Source organism: Venturia canescens, chromosome 6 (assembly GCF_019457755.1).
Source record: "Venturia canescens isolate UGA chromosome 6, ASM1945775v1, whole genome shotgun sequence".
Taxonomy (NCBI): Eukaryota; Metazoa; Arthropoda; class Insecta; order Hymenoptera; family Ichneumonidae; genus Venturia; species Venturia canescens.
The window spans coordinates 704,206-730,355 of NC_057426.1; the positions used below are offsets into that span (position 1 = coordinate 704,206).

Genomic DNA, 26,150 nt, shown 5'->3' on the forward strand with positions numbered 1-26,150 from the left:
TAGACGAAAAGAAATTACGCGTCCTTTTTATTAAGTCGTTACATCGCGTGGATGATGGACACAGCGCATGCAGCTGAAAGAGTTCAATGGTCAAATGTGCATTGTGGCTCTGATGCATCAGATTTGTTCGTGCTGCTGCTATCTCCTTTCGCCATGTTTTCGCACTATTTATTTATGCATCAACTTCTTCCACACACGTCCGTGAGCGCACTTTTTCTAAGTATCTCGAGGAATCGTTTGCAGTTTGATATGATGCAGACGCGGTTGATTACGATCGTTGATTCAACGATGACGACTAAGAATTTGGACACTAAAATCCTCGAAGGTCAAGACACGAAAATTGATGTTCCACCGGGGGGAACAAATGAAAGGTCTTTTCATTGGGAGAGCATATACTAGTTGGGTCGCCGCGGCTACACATTGTCGTCCAACAGAATTATAATGCTTTTGGAAGAGTCATCATGCCACGATATTCACGAGAACATTAATGAACTAAAACAAGTAACGCGGCATGGTTTCAAAATATTTTATGATTTCGTGACCATCTGGAAGTCTCTGCAGGAAGTTTGAGAAAAAAATGTTAGCAGAGGAGGTTCTCGATAAAAATAATTTTCATCGGGACATGTTCGGAGCATAAACAGTCAATGATGGCTTTAGAAGCAGCAGCGAAGCTCATCGACGAACATCCCAAGTAGCCTCGTAAGCAGGTGATAATGCCAGTATTGGTAGTCTTTGACTAACAGTTAAACACAGTATTCCTGCCGTTGGAGATAAGAATTTTCTCACTGGCCAGCTGATGTGAATCCCTGCTGCTCTGAGCCCCCTTATGAGCGGGACCTCTTGCTTGGGATAACCCCGGATTAACGGCTTGACCCGGGGCCTTGAAATCCACACACCCACAAAGTGAATATTAAATCTCTCGAATGGTCAGCAGATATGCCGGGTCGTTTTTTCGCATCAAGCCAAGTGATACATCAATTAATGATGATCCTGTGCCGGGGGATCGTTTGCCCGAGGCACAACATTTTCCTCTCAATCACACAAAACGAACGGTTTCTCGGCGTCCAAAGAGTAAATTCCGATGATCTCTAATATATACAACGGAGGAGATTACTCACGTATGTAACGATGCGCTGGCCTTATAGGTTTACACATATTTGACCTTCGCACACGAGACTCGACGATGGCCAGAGGATAGAGGAGGCCCCGTCACGGCGAAAGAGCATGGAAAACTGACGAATGTAGACGTGAGAAGACTTACCTGTAAAAAAAGGAGAGAAAACAATTAGCATGATTCAGAGGGCTCTATCATGGAGGTTGTGCGCCGCTGCGTTGAATTTCGCGGAGCCGAGCGCCCCACGATCCAACACTCGCATCGCGTGCATACATTTTCATATTAATAGTACACGCATACAATATCCAGTCAATTCTCATCGCGAGTTAGAGAATCTTGTATCGTTCTAACGGGAAAAACGAGTTTTAACGTCCATCATTCTTTTTATGTATAATATACGCAACACTATGATCAAACGGGGAAAACCTCGCGAATTATTTTCACGCGTTTACGAAAATATTCGTTGAAAACGCGTTATCGATTTTTCCTATTTACCTCGTAGACGATTCCCGTCGTGCTCGATTGAATATTCCTCTGAAAATAGTGCTCATCCGGCGATAGAACCCTTATCAAATCTCACAAAAGAAATTCAAAGATGCAGGGGATTTATGAACGCGGCTCGTAAATCCTGGCGCGCTGGCCACTCGCACTATTTTTTCGCCGTTTTTCCATTTTTCCTTCTCTCAGTTTCACTAACCTTCCAACTTTTAATCCCCAACAAATTCACCACTAAACTCGTACATTCTCACTCCCACGAGCTGTAGTGCCAGCTCTCTCCCGCGAGAATCAACTTGATATAGAGATTAATCCTAGTTGACACAACTTAATGCACAAAACGTGCGGTCACACATCTTCGTCTGATATACATATATTATGGACAATTGATGTATATATCGAAGGCAGGATATGCAGGCTATGTCGAGAAACTGCACTCAAGAAATAAGAGTGAGGGAGGAGCGCGAAAGAGAAGAGTGGGGGCAAAACTTGCTGCTTCGGGCGAAAGTCATGACCACTGTGCTTGGTTGCAGAGCGGTCGATGACATAAGAAATCGTGAATTCTCCTTGTAGATGTCGTTTATTCTTCTTCTATTATCATTATTGTTTTATTTCATTTTTTCATCACTCGACCAGCGTGCTGTTAGTAATTGGCTCAGTTGCTACGCGATCACGATTGCAGTGAACAATAGCAATTATTATAAATAATAACTCGAAGTCGTAGGGTCAATTTTTATTAATGCACGTTGCTTAGAATATCTAAATTAGTTATGAAAAAATTCCAATCGCCACTTGTCAACTGCAGGCACTGCTCCAAATAAGTGTTTTTATAATAACATGGAATTCGTGCAATTATGTGATGAAATGTAAAACTGTATATTGATTATTCTTAAGCTCGAGGTCTGCGATTTCAAACAATAATTATTTTTCCAGTTTTCTTTCGCGTTGAAATATCATTTCCAGATATGGGCCAAAATAAATAAATAGCTTCTTCGACCGACAATATTATTCGTTGCGTAAGATTTTGTCAAAAAATGATGGCGCGAATTACTGCCATGTTTATAAACATCGAGTCGTGAGTGGCGCCGGAACTCGTGAAAAGAATTTCATCAATTTGAATGTTAGAATATTCCGATGGACGATTCATTATCTAGTGACACATCTCTGCATCTCAATAAAACGTAACGTACTATGTACTGAACTTGGATCGTTCTGTGATTGAGCTTTTCACTATACCAATACGTTTGATGACAGCTTCAATGTTTTTAATGAGAATTACGTTTATCCGTTGCTCAATGGATTCATAACGTATGCACGCGATTCTCATGAGTAATCGAGAAGAGCGATGAGGAGGGGGGAAGGGGGGGGGGGGGGGTCGAAAGATAAAAAAGAGAATTTTCTACCAATCTACGAAATTGTGCATCTTGATTTTCCCGGATACTCGCGGTATATGAGATCGCACGCGCGCTCATATACGTACATACAGATGAAGCGCCCGTTTGCGCACCGTACAATGAAAAAAAGACTTGAGAAAGTGGGTGGAGAGGTTGGTTGTTCACATGTGAATTCCCATCGGTGCGAATACTATCTGCGTTCGTTCGCATCTCGCGATATGTTGATTACTTATACATATATATATATACATATATAAATATGTCCGACGCATAGGGTGTAATCAGTATGTAATGACACCTGCGAAAACGATAAACATGAAACTCGCATCATACCGTACGGGAAACATGAACAGTTTGATGGGTCTGTCGCTGTATGGTCACGATAAAGGGAGATCGAGCCAGGGATGGGTAAAAAGAGAGCAAATAAATGAAGCCTCTTCTCATATGCTTTTCATGCACAATACGACAAAAACAAGCAAATTGCAGTGTATTTTTAGCAAAGATACCGAGAAGTATAAGAGAGACAGAGAGAGGGACCTTTCTCGTTGAGCTTCTCGTCGAATTATCATTCGTTCCTCTCATTGCCATCGAGGACTTGCGAAAATGTACGCCCATACGTCTATTCTCTTTAGTGGCTCGACTACAGGAGGCACGCGCAAGCGAATCACGCCGCGACGAGACGCTTCTTCGCAATAAGCAACAACAATAATATGAATGTGGCTGCTTTTTTTATCGCTCCTCATAATATGGTGAGCACATGCCCCTGCGTATTACCGCTATGTCCACGTTCCTCCAGGTATATTCAAGTTTTCGCACATTCTTTATGGTCCCGTATTCATAGATGTAGCCATGGAATTATTATTGGCAGCTCGCGGGGGCGCGCCCTTTGCGTGCGTCTATGCGTAGCGCACGTATACGTCCGTGCAATAATAATGCAAATGTGTATTATATACGCCCATATAGGGGAATAGCATGTAATAAAGTAAATGTACATAGCTATAGCTCATTTGGTTCATAAGCCAGGGTGTACTTTAACACGACGTGCAAAAAGCAGAAAGTAATCAAGCATGAACGCGCGAGTAGAGAAAGAGATCTTATATAGTAAACAGTATGGTTCTGTAGATATATGGCGAATGATCCACGTTGGATCTTGCTTCGTATATATATGTGCTGTCCTGATATGGACGTGCTAAGGTCAGGGTTTGCTTTTGTCCATTGCTTTTTCTCTACTCGAAGCAGGCATCGTCGCCCCGAGCACAATCCATGACACAAGGATATAATATGCACTTCCAACGGAGTCAGCGATACTTTGCTATCAAGAAGAGCTGAGAATCTTGCGCGGAGCTGAGGTGAACGCGTCTGGAATCTCATTAGCGATGAGCTGAACTCATTTAATCTTGGACTCGATAAGAACAGAAGTACTGAAACCACCAGAAAATACATAATGAAACATCCACCGATCACTTATGAACTCAGTTTTTCCTCTTCGATTACAGGTTGCAAGATTCAAATTTAGTGAACCCAGATGCAGATTCTATAATAGTCTTTAGTTAGGAAGCTGTCACGCTCCCTAACTAAAGAGATGATAAAAAGTTCATGAAAATGATTTAGTTCATAAAAGAAATATTATTATACTTGATGAGATTTAAGGCTGTTGGATCGGACACGTTATAGGAGCTCAATCGAGAGTGTATCGAGAGAAAAGGATAAACGCCTGGGGCGATATATTATTATGGTTATACGAGTAGCGCACGTTGTCAGGAGATCGGGGACCTCATGTGCGAAGCCCTTTAGACGCACAGGGAGAATCGTTGGCCAGAAGCAACGGGGTAGAAGCAGTAGACAAGACCTCTCGAATCGGCCATTTTTGATGCCTCCTATGAAGGCTGTTTTTCTCTTTCTCTTCTCTTCCGCCTCTTTTACCTTTTACCTTCATAGTATGCTGACCACTGACCGCTATGGCTCTTTCCAAGAGAGGAAAGAGGAGAGCATTTGCATTCTCAACTCTCGACCTTCGGAATCCTCCTCCACGGATCTTTCAACCTCTATTATCGAATACACACACCAACACGTTCCCTTCCTCCTTCTCCTTCGTTGTTGTTCCTGCTCCTACATCATTCGAGCTCTTTGGAACCCGAAATTTTGAAGGCTTCGAAGGAATTTCATGTTCGCACTAAACCGCGAGTAAATATCCCGACTAAAAACGAGACTCAACTTTCGGAGCCAGCAGCGTAATAACTTTACAAGCTATTTAAATTATCCCGAGGATATTTTCCTCATCGTTTTTTTTTGTTACCGAGAAGATTCTCCAGGAAAAAAGTATTGGGTGGAAAAAATTAACGGCACGAGACGGGAAAAAGAAGTGAAGTATTTATATTCGAGGGAAAATACACGCCTATGCAGACGCACACTGACAGAAGAGAGACCGTGGCCGTGCAACGAGTGTGCATCGCATCAGAAGTGCAACGAGTCCGAGCTAATATCAGCCCCAAGAGAGAAAAGAGCGAAGTCCAGAGCAAGAGACAGAGAGAGAGAGAGAGAGAGAGGGTATATAGAGTCGCCGAGATCTCGAATAGTGGCGGAGCCCGGGCATAAAACAAGCTGCCATACATGGGGCGACCGTCAGCTCGGCGGCACAACAGCAGCAACAGAACTCTCTGAGAAGCCTCCAGGTTATAGCAGGACCAATGTTCAGGCTCTCTTGCTCTATCTCCTTCCCTCGCTCCGTCTCTCTCTCTCTTTCTTTCTCTCGCAGTCTCTTGGAGTCTCTATCGTAAAGGCCCTCGGAATACGAGAGCACCATGAGAGCCTCCCCAACCGAGCGAGATACTCCGAGCAATATTATTCGTGACGAGAGACGAATCCTTTTCTGGAGCATTTCAAGTTTGTGCAAATACTTTTGCAGAAGAGCATTCAAGAGTTACTACCAGGTTTTTATAAAGCTTTTTCAGGTACTTTTGCATCGGTTTGATGAAGAATTGCAATAACTCTAACGGCAAACAAGTAGCTTGTACTTTGTACTTCCACTCAACCATTGCTCTACCTTCTATTATTTCGTATATTTCTAGCAAAGCTTCCAAAGCATACAAGTTGTGTCCGGATCACGACGATCATCGTTATCGCATATGTGCGAAGAATGAAAACTGATGATAGTAGGTGCAGCGGAAATTCACAAATTGCTTATTCATTCATAAGTCAATTTTCGACGTCGCGCGCTTGTCTATAAAGAGTGTGAGCGAAAAAACAAGAGAGATTCACAGCTGAGTGATATGCCAGGAGAGAACGAGGAATCAATACAAATGTATGCTTCGAGGCGCCTTGCTCCAAGTACACGACTTGGAATCTAATGGACAGTGATCGATTTATAACCGGATCGATTGGCTCTGGCAGTCTTTCTCTTTCTCCATCTTCCTTTCATACACCCGAGCATACATAAAATAACTACACACACATACACACACACACACGCATACACACAACATTATACACGTATTCTGGTATTTCTACGATATTCGATGAAGCGATTATGAACGATTGAGAGGTTCTCACATTACCTGATCGTCGTGGGTGTTGATTATAATACGTCAAGTGATTTCATGGAAAATCCCACTTTACGAAACTCATCTCTTTGATATTCGACTCTTACTTTCCCTCTTATCAAGCTAGTTCTCGTTTCTCAATGGCTCTCAGAACGACAGATGTATGAAGGAGCGATTTCAGAATACGCAGCTTCGAGTTTTCATTGGTGTCAACCTCCGTCTTCAAACTCGATTATTGTATTTCAAATCAAGAGCGGTTCCCGAAATTAATTTGCATTGAAATCCCATTTTTCCAATTTTCGGACGCTTGCTTATGGCAACGTCCGATGACTCGATGTATTTTCATTGTCATGCAGACAAACCCGTTTTTCTAACAGCGGAGTTCAAGTTTAAATTTATGCAAAACTTATCAACATTCTTGTATACTAAATAGCTTAATTATATATACCATTCGAGATTCGTATTGTTTTTATGTACAAGCGAATAGTACAAAAATCTTTTAAACGTGAACTGCGAAGAGTCTCATTGTCGTATCATTGATCATCTACGACTCTATAACCAGTTTAGATGGCAACAAACGAGAATGAACTTTTACATTGGCGACGGATAGCGACTGAGATGAATGGCCCGGTTTTTCAACGAGTCAAATGATCACTTGACTATCGAAGAATGAATCGATCTGAGAGAATTTGATTAATCCCAGGAACCGTGATGAAGCAAAAAATAATCAAGCGCAAACAGAGCCGAAACATCATTGAAACGAATGAAAAGAGAGTTTCCGAAGCTTCGGATGATATTTTGTCCCTTGAAAATGTGTTATTCTCACGAAAAATAAGTCGGAGAAACGTATTTACAAGTTTCGATATCGCGGCGGTTGAAGCGGTTCGACTTCATTCCAGTGACCGAGATCGATCATTGCGAAGAAAGATAGAAACGCGAGCAATTCTCGGGGACAACTGGAGCACGGAGCGTTCGATTTGTGTTCGATGAGCCGATAATTGTATCGAGTTCTTTTTGACCAACTTTCGTGAACGTACATATATACAAGAGAAGTAGTCGAGTAGTCGCGGTCAGGATTGCTTATTGCTTGCTGTCGAAAAGTCTGATGAAGGACACGTCGCGGTAAGGGACAAGGCCCGCAGACCTTCCTACAACAAAGCCCGCTCTCCGGGCAAGCTTTGGAATGGATCGACCAGTGAATTCAACGAATGGTATATAGCGAAGGGAAAACCGCAGAGGGATGACATTGATCATTCCAAGTATGACAGCGACGGCGACTCATCGCGACAATAGTGGAAGATGCGAACCTCGAAGCTTGTCACCCGCAACGACCATCACAGATTCCGGATCTTCCATTAAGCCCAGCGATACGGAGATACAGAGATATACAGAGAGCGGAAAAGACGAGAATTTGAAAGATGTTGGTCGATGGAAGAAACGACCTCGGTGGACACGGATCTGACGCTTGGATGAACCGTTGTATGCGAAAGGTACCTTGGAAAAAGCGGACTTGACTGTGATAGCCGAAAATTTACCGAATTTCGTAGCTCCCAGGGCACGCTTAGATTCGGGATGCAATATCACTTGTCATTAAAATTATTCCAAGTATTCCTTAGGGATATGAATTATTCCGAGAAAGCGCTTAGCAGAAACTGCAACGAACGGCATGTTGGACTACACAAACCCCATTGCACCACAATGTGCAAAACAAAGTAGGTGCTCACATCTCTTTATTTCTGCCACATAGGACTCCCGCTTATCCAATATTTCATTCACCCCCGCTTCCGGGGTTGACACTAGCAAATCGCTTCCTCGGTTTGAGCACGTAATCGATCGTAGTTTCAAATAACATCGCAATCTACGAAGCTTTTTAAGGCTGAACTGTGACAGAGTTACCGCGCGCGAACGTATATTATTGTATATATTACCATTAAGATTAATGGGCTATTATCCCACCGGGATATTCGATAAAACGCTATATTCACACTGCCTTTTCTTCCGCATACTAAATCTGTTTAAACGCATCGAGTCTTCAGGATTGGCTGAGTCGAAAAGTAGCTCGAAAAACAGCCCTCGCGAAAAATGTTTCGCACCAGAAGTTGTTATACTCAAACATAACACAACGATCTTACCGTTTCCCAACTCATTCCTGATTTCATCTGACCTCAAACCTTGAGTTCCATATTTTTCTACAAAGAAAAGCCACTGGCCATCGTGGAGAAACATCAAAGAGTAATCATGCACTCGGCCGAACCGAATTCCGTTTAAATCGCGTGATTTGCCAAGTCCCAACCGAAAGCATCGTTCGATTTCATGCGAGAGGCTAATCGATTGTGCATTTCGAGAGAATAATCCCCAAGTGAACAAGAGGAATACCTACGAGGCGTACACTATCGGCTAAAAGTTTGCGGAAATATCCGAATTTCACTGTTTTCTTGAAAACATATCCAATTGAAATAATAAAATTCAATAAACACACTACTGTGGTATAGATTAGCACAAGATATGAATTCATCCCAATTGGTGGATGGTTTAATGATTTTCTTCAAAAGTATTTTTACTTCAATTCGAAGCTATGTATATTGGAATACGACGGCAATTGGCATGAATAATAAAATTTCTGTCGAAATTGAAAATATTTCGGTTCTAACGAACAAAAATAATTCACGAGATAATCGACGTTTGCAAACTTTCTGACGGTATTGTATGTAAAATTTGCTATTACGATAAAAGTCCATATGCTACAGGTCACGGAGGAGAGGCACGTCGGACTTTCGTACTTTATTACTTGGGTACAGTATATTGCAGAGAGTTCGAGGAGACCCCAAGTCTGACGTGGGTATTAAGTAACGCTCCTGCTTTCACTGTCGCCTACACGGCTGTTGAATTCCTTGCGGGGTTACGGAACACGAGAGAATGAGTAAGAACTTGCATGGAGAAAAAAATGATATTGTCGAAATATAAATATTCTCGATTAGTTAATAAAATTATTACAATGAAATATGTTGGATATATTTGTTGGGAACTTGTAAAAAGCATCGAACGAACAGTCGCGATTTCGGATCGAATAGAATTATTGGAGCGTTTTACATAGTGATTTGACTCGGAACGTATAATAACAATTTGATTGGTCCGGAATAGATGTTCTCCGTAGCTTCGGATTCTCACTGAATCCCGAGCTCAAACAGCCCCCGCCGAGTTTTGTTGCTTATTCCGATCCATTATCTGCACCACGTTGTTTGACTCGATTGTCTTGAAAAAAATGAAAAAATAAAGAAAAGAGGGAGCAATCGGAGGGAGAGAAGACGGGACTGTTCGGAATAATCCCTGACCCTGGGCAAGGTATACGCACGGAGGAAACCGAGAATTAAGCCGCCTCCTCCGGATTCCTGGGGTTCTTTCGTGGAATAAATTAGCATTTTGACGAATTATTACTTCTCACAGGTTGGATATAACTAAATATATACGAAGAGGAATGAGGGTACACATAAGTATAAACAAGATCGCGGATATAGCCGCTTTTCTGTAGAAATCAATTACAGGAGTGCTTAATGAAGCGTCACAGAGACGCGAAAGAGAAAAGAGGAAACGAGATGGAATAAAACGAACGAAAAAACTGCCGAGGACGAAAGATAAATATGTAAGAATAGGGACGAGAGAAAGAGAGCTATGGAGGCGAGACGATGAACTGAGGAATCGCGGCCACGAAGAGTGCGTTCTTTCGGAGCAGCGTCTGCAAATGGACGCGCCGACGCTACCGACAATGAACAACCTTGAATTTAGCAGAGCGGAAACACCCGGCCGTGGTCTCTAACTACTTTCTCCGGCAGAAAACTATATATACGCTGTGAGCTCGAGTATCTCGCCGAGATCGAGGCGAATAGGTGCGAAGTAACACAAAGCGGGAGAGAAAGAGATTGCAGATAGACAAAAAGGCGAGATCGTGTGCGCGAGTTCTATATAACTTCGTTTCTCTTTCCTTCTCACTCAACAAGCCGCTCGCTCGCTTGCTCAGCCTCTCAATATTCTTATAGCCCTATCAGTATTCTCATTTTTTTGAAATTATTGTTTCATATATTCGAGTCATCTTGGTATTAGTCGTCGCGCGATAATTATAGTTTCATATTTTTGTCCATCATTTTGGTACTCCGCTCGAGCACATTGAGGTTTCACGGAGTGTAACTTGCTTGACGAAAAATTCCTTCATTCGCTATTTCATTTCCAGGAACTTCACTGAGAATGCTTTACCTGAAATTCTCATAATATTGCTGGGTTTTTTTCATTCATAGTGCGCGCCGAAATCTCAAAAGGTTCATACGACAGAGAATATGCATTTGTAACAACTTTCATGACGCAACGGTAATATACATGCGGTATAACCTACTTCCGACGAGAGCTCGCGCTTACACCTCTTTCATGCATGCCTCGCGTTCATTCACCGCACACAACCCTGAGATGTCACACACACACACACACACACACACACACTTGCTTGCTCAAACTTTTTCGCAAAGCGAATCACCCGTGTGTACTTGCACTCTCGGTACATCAACCTCGTCCCTAATCGCATCTAATTTCGGTAAAGTGATTGCCTACAAATTTGAATATTTTTCTTCTTCTTCTTTCCTTGCAAGGAACGAGCTCTATGAATATTATTCTCGCACTGAATTTGTAGTTGTAAGGAACATGGCAAAAATGACGAAAACTTAAGAAGATGAAGGATGAAAAGGCGATTTTTCAAATTCGATTCCTTTGTCAGAGAAACCCAAATGGAATGAGACTTTCAAAGCTCAACTAAATTAATGAGCCACTTGAAAAAACGAATGTAAAAAGGGCCTGATCGACGATGATGAATTATTCCTCGTATCGAGTCTCCAATGGACCGTCAAGTGGCGATCCATTATTATGCCTTTATTCCCACCGACAAAACAATGCATAAGATTTCTTCAAATCGTATTGCTCAATTGGGCTCACCGAAGCAGTGCAGATAATCTCGGAAAGAACTCTTGGCTTTTAGGATTCCTAACAATACACGAGAGTAGTTCCTCCGCTCCGCACCTCTTTTCCGCGTCAATAATGCGATGTTAGAAGTTGGAAGTGATGTTTTATTCATTCATTCTTTTTGTCTTTCAATCGAAAGGGCGAAGTTTCGAATAAAAATGGAAGGTTTTGATGATCGGAGCGGCTTTGCGATCAACTTCAAAAGAATATATGGTGCAAAAAACTTGAAATCTCAAAGACGTTGAGGCTCCTTTTTCACGTACGTGCATGGCAGCAAATAAATAGAGCCGATATAGTAATAGGGCGAGAGGCATGATTCCTCACTATTCCCAGTATTATTATAATAGATATTTAAAGGATCTGACCCTCCCAAATCCTATGTCTATGTATATGTATATATGAGCTAATGTATTCGAAACGGTCAAATCGAAAATCTACGGCGTGTCTGAATAAGAAGAACTGCAGATTGGGCAGAACCAGATTCGGAGTCGATAAGTTGATTTTTTCATCGGATCTCCTCGTTCTCGATGATGATGATGATGATGATGATGATGATGATGATGATGATGACGATGAGATGATGATTGAACTTGAACGAATCATGTTTCGATCATGAAAAGTAATTGCCGCGGAGAAGTCATTGCCCCAGGGGGGAGCCCTTTCGCTTTCGTTCCGGTTGGAATTCGAGTCGACAACGTTCATCATCTCCGTCAAGACACCCTGTACATGAGAATATATTTGAAATTCGACTCGAAGCTAAGGAGTTGGAAGGGGGAGGAGATCCTGGCGAGCGATGCCCTAGCGAGAAAGAAACAGTGCTGGACTCGCCCAGCTACGAAGTTACTGGAGCATGGCCCGTTGTTCCTCGCTGGCTAATGCCAAAGAATGCATATATGCTCTCAGCATGTCTCGGTGTGTAGCCAAGCTTCTAGACCTGCTCGAAACCTTGCTCCGGGTCTGCATATCTCGGGAGAATGAAACGAGAAGAGCTTTTGTACCAGAAACCCACACGAACGAGAAAGAGAGAGAGAGAGAGAGAGAGAGAGAGAGAGAGAGAGAGAGAGAGAAAAGGGAGAGAGGGTTGGAGAAACAGAAAAAAATAAAAGAACCTCGTATTAAATAGATAGAAAACACAACGCCATAGAGAAATCGAGTTCTCCGGTCGAGGATAAAAGCGAGAGGGACTAGAAGTAGCGGTGAGTGCGTTTCAGTGCTCCTCCATCTTATAAGTTTCGTCTACGAGGCGAACATGAAGATGAAAAGAAGAGTGAAAGTTGGATCAATCAGAAGTTCAGTAGGTTTTCAATTCTTTGGCCAATATTCTAGTTTTTTTTTTTCATTATCTCGATACAGTTAATACTTTACTGCTCTTCATTCTATACTGCTTCGCACTTGGTTGCGGAAACAATAAATGGACTATTATTGTACCTCAAAATATGACTCAAACATATTGGCGCACCTTCGGAGTAGAACTTGAGTTTCTACGTACATCGCAGAGGGTTTTCTTCGGGTAGACAAGCACCCGCTTGAGAACCAGGGCACGACTTAGAAGCCTTGGAAAAAAAAATTTGAAAGTCGACCAGAATCGATCAGAGCCAGCGAGATAAGAATAGTGTATCGGTAATGATTTTTTAACTCACCGCTAGACTTGGCACGATACATATGCATGAAAATAAATCAGAAAGAGCCCCCGAAGAATTCCGATGTAAACCAAGTATAATCAGCGATATCAAAGTACGATAACAATATATGAGACAAGCTCAGCACGAGGACGTATGGCAGTTCCCGCTTTTATCGACCCAGTTATGTGAGAGTTTGTATGTAATCTCGTTGGGTCATCGATATGGCCGCTATTTGCCACGAGAGAAAAGAGAGGCAGACTTGAGACAAGATAAATTACATCGTCGCGTCCACTGCGAATCTGTCTATCACTATATGTGTGCATGCATTCATAAACCGTAATACAGATATTCATACGTTTTTTTTCTTTCGTTCTTTGTTCCTTCGGTAATTAAGATTCCAAAGCACAGTTTCCAAACGCATGTGTTTAGGAACAATTACGATCAAGCTTTGAATCTTGAAAACAAATAATATTGGGACAAAAATTGGTTAAACAACCGTAATTCAGGAGAACTCAATGGCTCCAACTGTTGAAACGAGTTGATAAATTAGTCAACCGATTCGTTCCACTTTATTCGAACGTTGAAAATGAGATTTACGAATCATTTTCTCTAATTAGAAAAGCTTGGGCTCTTTTACATTGTTTGCGGTTTGATTAGATACTTTTTTATGACTCGGTTACGTCGAAGAGGAAGTTTCAGAGTTGGTTAAAGAAATTAGAGTTCGCTCGGACACATGTGCGATATAAGATGTGTAAATAGATGAAACTGAAAAAAAGTGCCCGATACGACGCGGTGCGATGTTTGGAGTACGTCACACCGTTGATCATTCGGCACAGCTTCAAAAGAAACGGGATCTCCTCGACGTATTGCACAATACATGTGAGTCCCGCGAGTAGTGTTTTGAGAGAGTGAGAATATAAACCAACCGAAATCATGCGTGAGCTGAAAAAATCGTCGCGACAAAACGGACTGTAACGGGTTATAATACAGCCTCGCTTCTACGGACTTGGGAAGATTTCAGTCTTTCCTCCACTCACAACCTCCGCGTGGATACATTCATGAATATACATTTTATATTCACACGAAAAAGCAACTCCGCACATTTGAACGGTGCTGAGGACGAAGACCCCAAAAACGGGTCAATACATTCATTTTAAAATACTTGGCGAATCTTTCCTCGGAATTTTGAGTTTATTCGTCATAAAATCCTCCAACCGTTTTGGAATCGTTTCTTGATGAGTTTGGATTATTTTATTCGGCTGCTTGAACTTTCGCGAGTATTTGAGGAAATATCAGATAAACTTTTAATTGTTTTAACTATTGTTAATAATCTTGAGAAATAATATTCTTTTGAAAAATGATCACTTTTAATATGCGCCTTGTATTTTCAGAGCTCAAAAATCCTCAGGCGCATTCGTCGCTTACGCACAGACATATATTTAGCATCCTTTCGAGATAACGTTCCATACCAATAAAGAATTTTTCGACCCGAAAAACATCATCCAAAACGTCATTGAACTTTCGATTCAATAATAATTAAAAATGAAGTAATTCTGAAAATAACAAATACCTCGTACAGCACAAGAGGGTTCCAAATGAACAAAAAAGGTGGAAATATTTCAGGCTAAAACTCAGTGATTGTTCGACATTACAATAAATAAAGTTGGATCGGATTTGTTTACGGAAAGCTAAAGAGGTTAAACTTGACCCTGAATAAAAAATCAAGCTCGTTCGATCTCCGCGAAGCAGTAAAACTTTTATTGCGAATCTCGCGAGAGATCTATTCGTCATCTATCTGTATATGTATATATACGTAAAACTTCATATATGTATGTTGGTTGTATTTGAAAACGATTGAGGGATAAAAGTGAAGATAAACGTGTGTCGAAGAACTCATGAATAAAATCGTCCTTCCGAGGCTACGAGCACCCACAGATATAAATATAAATAAATAAATAAATAAATAAATAAATAAATATAAAAGAAAACGCTCAATAGAGAAAGTACGAAAAACCCCTGCGGCCTGCTGATGCACTTACGGAGCAGAGAACGAGAAAATATTTCCAACTAGATGAAACATTGAAAGTGGATGATAGGCGAGGGAGCTCGCCCGGCAGTCTCGTCAGTTTTCTCGATCGACTAGGTCTGCTAATTGGCCGCGTGGTCAGATAAATTCTCCGAGGAGCATGAGACAAAGGAGCCTCCCTTCTCTCATCCTTCTTCAACTATATTTCTCTCTCACTCTTTTTCTATCTAAATATAACGAAACTAATATTACATAGTATACCATTTTTATCGACTCGAATTCACACCCGTTGATCTCAAATTATTTAATTATATTAAGTTTCAAGTACTAATTGATTTCTGTAGAATTTTCGCTTATTATTTTTCGGGCGATTATTATTTCAAGTTAGTACAGTGCAGAAGTGCGATTTGTATTAATAATTGCCTGCAGCTATACGGCTAGCAGAGCACAAATAATCAAGTCAAATCTCTCTCCCTCTCTCGCCATCTGCGACATGTCGTTACCTCATTCTTTGTCTCTTTGACTCGTTTTTCCTCTTTCCAGCAGAATTCAGATTCAATGGGGACTTTCAAAACATATCCTTCGAGGCTCTCAATACGCATCAGTACGCTTTCGCTCGGAAGAGCTCGAGTTCTCGGCACCCTTTGGCCTTTCCTCATTCATTCTCCACTCCAATAGTATAATTATCCATTGCACACTCCTAATGCACATTTGCTCAACACGGATTAGAAACATCTTTCTCATCTCGCGGCCACCCAAAATCTCTTTCCCATCGCGATACACGAATAGGCTGCTTCTACTTGGTTATCGATTAATTCAATTCTCCATTTGTATTTTTAACGATATAATGGAAAAAAAGAAAATAATCTCGAATCCTCAAACTGCCACCAAACTCCAAATTTTTTTCCTCTTCTAGTTTTTCAAAGTTTTTAAGAGTTCTCAATTGAATTATGTACACATTGAATGTCATCGTCAATTATTCAAAACTCATTTTCGGAGAAAATATTCCAGAAATCCAGACAATCATCCAATTTGGATTGATGAATTTGTACAATCATAAAATATTAAAAATTTATTAAAAGAAATTGTTTAATTCTCTTTAATGTTCAATAAGATTTCATTATGCTCAACTCAATTTTGACGTTCCATTGATTCATAATTAATTTGAATGACATTCCAATTACGAAATCCCATATGTCTCTTAATCGATCAATTTCTTTATCAAATTTATCCTGGAAAGAGAAATTGAACGTTCTTTTGGCTCTTTGTGAAGTATCATGGACCGATAAAAAAAGAAATAACTTGAAAAATAGCAAGGAGATACGAAGAAGAATCGTTGGGCTGAGCGAGGTTGAATGCAGTACAATTAACGACATGTCCGATATGATTTCCGTTTGGGAAATCATACTGAAAATTACCTATTGCGATATCGTCGGTGGTCGGACAATGAAGGCTTGTCGTTGAACATCGAGAGAAATTACACCCACGTATGCTGGATTATTCATTGATCGAAGTACATAGACGCGCTCGGAGACATCGACGACAAGCTCATAACCTTTCATCGAGTTTCTTGCAAGTAGTTGAAGGGAGTGCATGTGCATTATAGAACCTTGATATCTGTTGTAAAACAAAAGAAACACCCCTGCAATCCCCGTGCAGCTTCGGCATCCCCACCTGAGCATCCTCTCAGCAATATTGTCTTTCATTCGAACAAAACGCAAGACGTATATCCCGATGCTGGGATGAAGATGACACGAAGGATTTTCCTACGCGTTTGTCGACTTGTATCGTTTCATGAATATTCAATGCTCGAAATAATACGTTTCTAGCCTTCTTTCAACTCCGCGTAGCCACGGATTTCTATATACACATGCACCTTTGGAAAGAGAGATAATTTTATATCCTCTGATACTTCTATGATAGCAGAGTGAATAGTACTCCGTGAACCTCCATATCCATGTGCCTACATTTGTATAAGACACTCAGAAGAAACTATGCTAATAGTTGCGGAAAGAGAACATTTTGTCATGACGTGTTTTGTAAGCGCTGGGGAACAAAATATAATTGCGTTCTTATATACATATATATATATATATAAGAATCTTCACCATAGCAGAGGCAAAAGGACACGGCATAAGTGATGATTATAACAAAAATGCAAACAACCCAAAAGTCAAACTGGAAACATCACATTTTCTAAATGACACCAATGAAAATGGAATTTGAGCAGGAAGTCGGGACTCGAGAATGGCGAATTGATGGCGAAAATCATCGTTCAAAGCACGTAAACGATTTAACGCTTGCAAAGGAGACTGTTCCTCACGATTCTTCCAAGTGACAGAGTTCGTTGATGAGAGAGAAAAAAGATGGCTGACGATTTTACGGCGAAACTTCTCACGACCGAGGAAAAAAGGGAAGGGGTGAGAAGGCTAACACAAATGAAAAAAGAAGTGAAAAGAGCGACAGAGAGACAACGACAACGACGAGGCGAGTTGACGCTTTTCTCTCGACCCAATTATTAAAGCGACGATGATCTACCGTTTTACAGCACAATTTCACCATGTGGCACGAGCAAAAGAGTCGAACGATTTTCTTTTTTGTCACGAGAACACGCGACACGAGTTCGCGAAAGCTGACGTGGCACACAAACAAGAGAAACGAGCACACAAGCCCAGAAAATTAACACAAACTCTCAGATTATCGCATACGTAGACAATTCTGACAACGAATGTGCACTCCAACGTAAACATATGCAGAAGGAAGACATAGAGGCATCAAAGCAAATATCAATATCGCGTACAAGAAGAAAGACGTAGTGGAAGAAAGATCGCGCACGCGGTGTTTAAGCACCTTCTCAGCTTCTGTATTTGAAACACACGTGATAAGGCTCGTTAATTGGGAACGACGGGGTGGGACAATGAGGGGAAAGGGAGACACAGCGGCAAACCGTTAATTGTATGGAACCGCATTGTTCCCGAATAGGAGTTGGCAAGGTCGGAGAAAATGAGTTCTCTCGGTGTCGCGGGTATTCGAAGACGACAAAACCGCGGCGGCGATGGTGATGGTGGTGCTGACAGCGACAAAGATGATGTGCACCTCTTTCAAAAGTACTCATTACCAAGTTTCTCCGAGACTACCGAAAGAAAAGAAAGAGAGGAAGAGAAATGTGTAAACAGCGAATGGAGGAGCGAAACGAAGCAAAAGCGTCGAATGTGTCGCCCGAGTAGGCATCTGTTTCGAATATTAATTGGAGTCATTCAGCGATAAAAACGAAGTTGTGGTTCGCGCACGCAATACGTTTGTTTCATTGATGACCAATCTCATATATATATATATATATATATATATATATATATATTAAGGAAATTCATACAAGTTCATCTCATTATATACCCGAGTAACTGGGTCAATCGATTCTGACGTATACGATACGACTATACCTATGCATCAACTATTTTCGTTTCCATTAATTACAGACTGCCCGATTAACTTTCTAAGCTCCCATTTCTTCGTTACGCATGAGCATCGTTGGAAATTGATTTCTACTCGTGTGTATCGATGAGAAATCAGAGCACTCAGTAATTTTACTATACTACAACTACTAAATTTGGTAAATTTTACTAAAGACTGACCTACGTGACAATTTATGGGAAGAACGGTTGGAAAATGTCAAAACGATAAAATCTTTTTTCATATCGTTATTCAATAACGAAGAGGCCAATGAAACTGATGATTATTGAACAAATGATTAATCTTGTGGAATGGACCATTCGGGTCCAACGTGTCAAGGAATAAAAAATTTGTTCGACCCGATGTTATTCCATTTTTGTTTGATGAGTCGGTGTTGACGGAACCTCCAGACTTGAACGACGAAAAATCTATTTGCTTAACGAACAGGAAGTGAATATTGTGCTCTCCGATGGATTTTAATGGTTCCATAAATTTCGAAGTTTTTTATAGAAGCTCTCCGTTTACGGAGCTCGCACGCACACGCACGTATGTATTTAACTCTAGGTCGAATCTGCTCGTCAAAGTCTCGGGCTCTCTCGTCTCTCCTTTAGATCGATGTGATTGCCTCGTTCGCGTTGGTTCGCGAGTTCGTTGGACCTCAGAGGCCTGATGGGACTCACGAAGAGAACCCGATCTTCCGGTTCTCCACTTCGCCGAGCCAGGTGAAGTTGTACGCGACGTTTTGTATGTAACATGCCCCTAAGCCACTTGGCAAAGCACACCGAGTATACACCACCGACTCTATATACGAAAATCCCGGGGAGCACGGGGCAAAATGGAACCCTTTTTTTCTTCAACCAGTTCGTTATCTTGACGGATAAGGAAAGTTAGTCAAAGATCGAGCATTTATGTTGGCTCATGCAATCGTTCGTAGCCTACGAAGCAAAATGAATTATTTCATTTCAAAAAATTATTATCGGAGCGGCAGAAAATTCGATAAAGCAAAGTCTCATTTTTTCGTTCACGTGACTAAAACCCTTTTTCGATTTCTCGTCGAGTTTGTTATTTGGTACAATTTTTTATGTTAAACTTCTCAAAAAAAAGTCATTCTTTTTTCATTAGAAATTGTCAAAATAGAAGCTTAACGTAGTGTCGATAAAGATTTTTACCACGCTTCCCTAATCGTGATGAACCGATCGCTGCAGCATAAATAAACTTGTAATTGCTGCACTTAAACGAAATAAAAAACGTTCTTGTTGACGTAGGAAAAATAGCCTGTAGAGTAACCAAGGAGGAAAAAAAACGTACATACGCCGCTTAATCATACTCTATTTTTTTTTCTCCGCCGATCGCCGGACCTGAAAGAAGAAACTTCGCAAGCACGTGTTAAGGTATTCCTTTCGCATGACCGTATTTTTTGGTCGCGCAAACTAGGGCATTCGAAATTTGGACTGATTCCTAACCTCTGAGAAGTCGATGTTATATGGGAAAAGCTTCTGCTTCTACCATTTTTCCAACTTCTATCGTTAATATCTCTTTTAAACATTCGGTAACCCTTTATTTTTATCGTCGCTATGGATTCCTTACATTTTTTTATATCTGTGAGACAGTTTGTATCAGGAATTTAGAGATATTCAGTGTATGAATTATTGAATAGAAATGTGGTTATGATGGAATCTCCGTAAGCTTCCGTATAAATTTTATGATTTTTGAAATTTTAATTCTTCATTAAATGTTCGATAACCTGATCTGAAATTTCGCCAATCTATTCGCATGCACTTGTATTTTAATGTAAATTAAAATCAACTTTTTGTAGAGTGTTCGGGTTCGTGAAACCTTAATGCAGAATCATGTACCTATAATATGCGATGCGATCGCACGAATTACAAACACCGGAGTACGAGACTTATTAGTCGATGAAAATCGTATTATATTCCAAGTTAGCGGCAAGACACGTGATCGTTAGCTTTTTTCGTAAAATACGCTCTGGGGGTCCCTTTTTTCTTCGCGGTTTTAATCACATTGGTAAGTTCGGTAGATTGGTTCCTCGATATTGGAGAGTCTGAGAGAAGCTCTCATCCCTTTTTGCTGTTTCTTTCCTCTCAAGATATTTGGGGATCGCAGCGGGAGATTATTGCAATGAGAGTACTCGATGGAAGGAGCGGCAAGAGCGAGGAAGGGGGTGCACGAATCGTGAAAAGTTGTGACTCATTTTATTTTAACGAGCGAGTATTGGTTCAGAATTTTTAACACAATTTTTACTTCACTTATTGCAATTCTTCTCTTCTTATTTTATTTAATGCAAATCCGCATATCATTAAGGTAGTAATGATGATGCGGTGTAGATAAAAGATCAATTTTTGATGAAAATTATATTTGGCGAATTCTTTTACTTTAATTCTTCCTCAATTACGCCAAAGTTCAACTCCCGCCTCCCGTTACGTATTATTTGAGTAATCGAGTTAAGGCATCAATCAATTCTTGTAACCTGCGAATTTTTTAATAGATTAGTCGATAAGTTTACAAAGAAGCGACATCATGAGTTGAGAGAAACTGCAAGGGAAGAGCACAAAGCACGAACGAACCTGAAAACGAGATACGGATGGAAATTAAATAAAAAAAAAGGATTGAGGGAAGAGAAAACTCGGGAAAAAAAGAAGAGAAAGAAGGAGAAGGAAAAAAATGGACAGGAAAGAGAAAAGAGGGCTCGCGGCCTCCTCGTTAATTACGGGAGGGCCTGGTGCGGTGACGGCCGTGGAGAACGCGCGCGAGAAAGCCGCAAAATTGACCGAGAGAGAGGGAGAGCAAAAGCGAGAATAATGGAAGAGAGGACGAAGAAGACAGGCAAGAGAAAGGAGGAGGAGGAGGAGGAGGAGGAGGAGGAGGAGAACGGAGAAGATGAAGAAGAAGGGCCCAAGCAGAAAATGGCCCTTCGAGGGCAAACGTAACGAACCAAACGAACGGAACAGGAAAAAACGAAGCAAAGAAAAAGGGACGGCGGCGTCGGGCGGGGGCAGCGGATAAGAGCCCAGAGATCAAAAAGAAACCAAGACTCGAGAGCAGGCTTCGAGCGCGAACGCAAAAGAGCCAGATTATCACGAATCCCAGAGGGAGGCAAGTCTCGGCTCGAGTTTTGTTAATTCTACGAAAACCCAAAGTTTCGCGCTAGCGTACACCAGAAGTTTCGGCTTGTGGAAGTCGAATGTAGTAATGAAGAATAGTTTCATTCGTGTGTTTTATCATCAACCAAATCCAACATCAGAATTCATCATCACTTTAATTGAAGACACAGCTTATTTTGACAGGGGTTTTATCCATCTTGAACATTTTACCAACGGAATAAATTATTTCGATTTGGATATTCATCTAGTGTAACCCGATCCGTGCCAACAAAAACTGGAACGTGAATTATATAAAGAAAAACGAGGTGAGGAAAAATCAAAACATTTTCATTACTCGTTCCCAAAGAAGAGGAGAAAATTCAAGAGCTGGTTTAGGTTCACTCGAGTGTTCTCGGCCATTCCGAATTCCAACAGACACTTTTCTCATACAACATTTTCTTTTTAACAAAAGTAACGATCGCAAGTGGCTTCAAGGTTTCATTTAGACATGTGAGCTGCCTGAGAAAAATGTTTCCTCATTGTTTCCTGATTCTTTTCTATTATGTTTACAATCAACCAGTTAAATTTTTTATAAAAGAAGCTCTCCTCTAAATGGATGAAAATATAAGAAAACAGCGGGGAATTCACTCTGCTGATACTCTTTATTGCAACTTTGTAAGCTGTACCAGCTTCGTTCAACGACCACCAGGCAACGACGGAAAACATATATATTCTTCAAAGAGAACACTGCACCAACCTGCGTCAGCGTTTATCGAATTTCATACTTTCTCGAAAATCTTAAAAAACCACGGCTGTAACCGAAACGAGGCTATAACCCAAACAAACCGAAACAAACCGAAACAGAACCAAAACAAACCGAAAAAGGCTGCAATTAAAATTTGCAAATTGCTTCCTCAAGATGGTCAAGATGCACGATGTTCAAAGCTTACTCTATGAGCTGCTATATTTTTCATTTTGGCTTTCTCATAGAGTAAGCTTTGAGCATCGTGCATCTTGAGCACCGTGCATCTTGACCATCTTGAGGAAGCAATTTGCAAATTTTAATTTGCAGCATTTTTTTTTGTATACAAGGAAATAATGTATTTTCTCTACCTTCTTTTACGAACTTTAGTTTATCTCTTTGTTTAAATCCATAAAAAACAAATGAATGACGAGCGATCAGAAAAAACAGTTTGCAACTTTCAATTTTCATCGTTTTTCTATTTACATTGAAATTAAATAATTCCGATAACTTTGCTGGAAAGTATAGAGGAAGTACAGACTTATACACAATATCTTACAAAATTTCCAAAAATGGGAGCGGTTAGACAATTTTTTGAAAAACTCATATTTTCGTAAAATTCAAAATGTCATAAAATTTAAACCGCTCAACCGATATTCCCCAAATTCAATACCAACCTTTCTATTATGATAGTCTATTTATTAAAAAAAAATTATTAATAAATCTCTAAATTTTCGAAAGTTAGAGCATCGACACCATTTTTATGAAAATTTCAAAACGTCGTCATATTCGTATTTTTTTTTAAATTCTGATAAAATTATCAGAGAATGAAATGCTTGTATATATTAACATCTGTGCAAAACGGTAGCCCTGTATCTCAAACCGTTTCCGAGTTATAAACGTTTGAATTTTGCAATGCCATAACACACACACACACACACACACACACACACACACACACACACACACACACACACACACACACACACACACACACACACACACACACACACACACACACACACACACACACACACACACACACACACACATCCGGACATTTTTTCTAGATAGGATTTTTCGATGTTTTGGAACATTTTGAGCACATTGACATTGAAAACTGTAAAAAAAAAATTTCATCGTCACAAAGCTTCCTCTATGAGGAAGCAAAACTAAGAAATATTACCCTACGATTCAATTACGCGAGTTCGGGTGAATCGAATAAAAATACTAATAAACTCGCTTCTTTCTACCAAAATCTATAGCCACTCGTAATATGGAATACCGATCAAGCTTAGACAATTCAACTTTATAGAAAATTTTAGCTCCGTTTCTCCAATCCACCTTTTCACCTCCCTTACAATATTTCGTAGTATGTAAATAAATGCGAATCCCATTGAATCGCGTGCTGGACACCGAACGCTCCTATCAAACTGTCTCCCGAGTGAATTGCAAAGAAAAACACACGCTCGATGAATCGTCATTTTTCATGGGGCGAAAAGGTCCAAGCAGAAACATGATTTCTCTCATTTTTCCAAAACCAGTAAACATGCACTCAGACTGGGGAATCGTGAAAAAATAAAGAAAAAATTGGACTATTACATGGCGCTTTCTCCTCGAGGAGTTGATTTTTCGAGAGTTGCAGAAAAGCGCAGCTCGTAATGATCATAATATTAGGCGAAATATAAGAGCAACATACGTCCCTGTGCGAGTAAACGGAATAATAAAAAAAGATAATAGTATATTACACACCTAGGGACAGAAGTAGACTACTTAAAACCGCGGGCAAAATGTTTGAGGTGGTCTAATTTCACTCCCGTGGAGTGTATACTATTTTTCACCACACATGCACCGAAAATTCAACCTTCCGATTTCGGAAAGTTGAACTTTCGGCGCATGTGTGGTGAAAAATGTTTATACATAGATAGGCATGGGGTTGGATAACCAGAATAGAGAAAAGACAGAGTTACAATTTGTATGAGAAAGATTGATCAGATAGCACCGAGAGTTAATTCTTAATCTCGTTGCTCCTTCATATACCGGATGTCCTGAGAGTTAGCAGAAAAAGAGAAGTTTTTCATACAATGATAGCATTTTCGAGATGTTTTGGAAATAACCGGCGAGGAATTTATCTCGAGAACTCAATGACTTATGCTACTGTACCGTATATCACCTACGATCTCCTCGGTTTGTAACCTACTCGGTATGAACTGCGTTATAATACTCGTTACACTTATCAACGAGCATATTAATTACCAGAGGACAGTGAGGTAAAGAATATGAACGCGGAGACAGTCATTTGGGTTATGATCATTATTATTCCGCAACTAACTTATTGTAAAAGTCAGGCAGATTTTAGATTCTAGGCCAGATTGTTGTGTCACTTTTATACCCGATTGTAACGTAATATCACTCGAATGACGAGAATAATCGCGCTGCTAATATAGAGTCAAGATAATACGAGTATTTGCGGTGATGCAGTTTCATGAAATCAGCAAAACAAACAAGTAAATAAACCGTATCACTAACTGCTGCGAACTCTGATTCATTTACGATCCCGTCTTTCATCAAGGGTAAATTATTATTCACCATTTGAGTCCTCATTTCTACTGCGCTATATGCAGAAGAGTTTCGAGTCACCGCGCCCAATTCAAGCTAATTTCATTCAACTTAATCTTGTGCTATCATGCGTATTATTGATCGAAAGTATTTTCTACTCAATTAACGTCAGTAGATATTTTGGACATGAAATGAAGGCAAAAAAATTAGATTAAAAAAAAGTAGCTACGACCAATACAAGAAAGAAATTCTGTAAGCGTTCCTCGCAAAGAACGAAGTTCATAGAAAAAAAATCTCTTCTTTTCTTTGCGAAATCCAGAGCATAAAGAATCTTCCTAATGTATTGACTATACACGCAGCGCACGAGCCAAATACCTTCAAACGTTTTCCTAAAACAAAAGAAATGTGTTCCTTCGCACTCGATTACCGTCATTAATAATGTTCGTCGATATCGCCTTCAGTTTAAAAAATGTGCTTTTGTCAAAGTTTCGTAAATGTTCCATTTTCGATATAAAACTCTTCCACAATCCGAGGCGAAATCTTCCATATTTTCTACTTGTTCGGTGTAACTTGAATCTCAATAGACAATAAATATAATTTAATCACAGAACAGAGTCTACAACTCGAACCTGTATAAATCAAACAAAATGCGTGCGTTCCCTTTCATTCTGGCCTCAAAACCTCTACCCGCTACGTATCACAAACCTCCTTGACTTCCATTTTATAATTTTTCTTGTACACTCTGACTAACAAAGATCCTACTTACAAAAACTTGCGCTATTATCAATGGAACATAATTTCGATCGATAAACATATTCCGAATGTCAATTGTACTACTAAACGGGCATCGGTAACTCTCGAGTAATTTCTAAATTTATACGTTTTTTCCCGTGTTCACTTTTAATATTGTAATTGATTTTATGACCAACCGATCGGACTGAAACGATCGAATTCAGCCACGGATCCCGGCCTCGGACAGGACGAAATTCAGTTGTGTGATTGTTTGTGAACTTGGGAAAATGGAATTTTATCGGTTTTTCTGTAGTGTACACGTCGATATAAAATAAATAACAAGATGGAAAAATCTACGTACGACGTAGACGTAGC

General features: G+C 40.3%; 1 protein-coding gene across 3 annotated transcripts in view; it reads right to left on the reverse strand.

The window, feature by feature from the left end:
- sano (serrano) overlaps nucleotides 1-26,150 on the reverse strand; it is a 125,214-nt gene that overhangs the window by 97,936 nt on the left and 1,128 nt on the right. Inside the window, exon 2 of one of the 3 annotated variants that reach the window (XM_043421543.1) lies at nucleotides 1,119-1,261. The exons of 1 other annotated variant lie outside the window; for it this stretch is intronic. The gene's annotated coding sequence lies outside the window, so the exon portion shown is untranslated. Of the gene's footprint in view, nucleotides 1-1,118; nucleotides 1,262-1,609; nucleotides 1,679-26,150 lie in introns of those variants that run through there. One more of the 3 variants, XM_043421544.1, reaches the window with a different exon arrangement.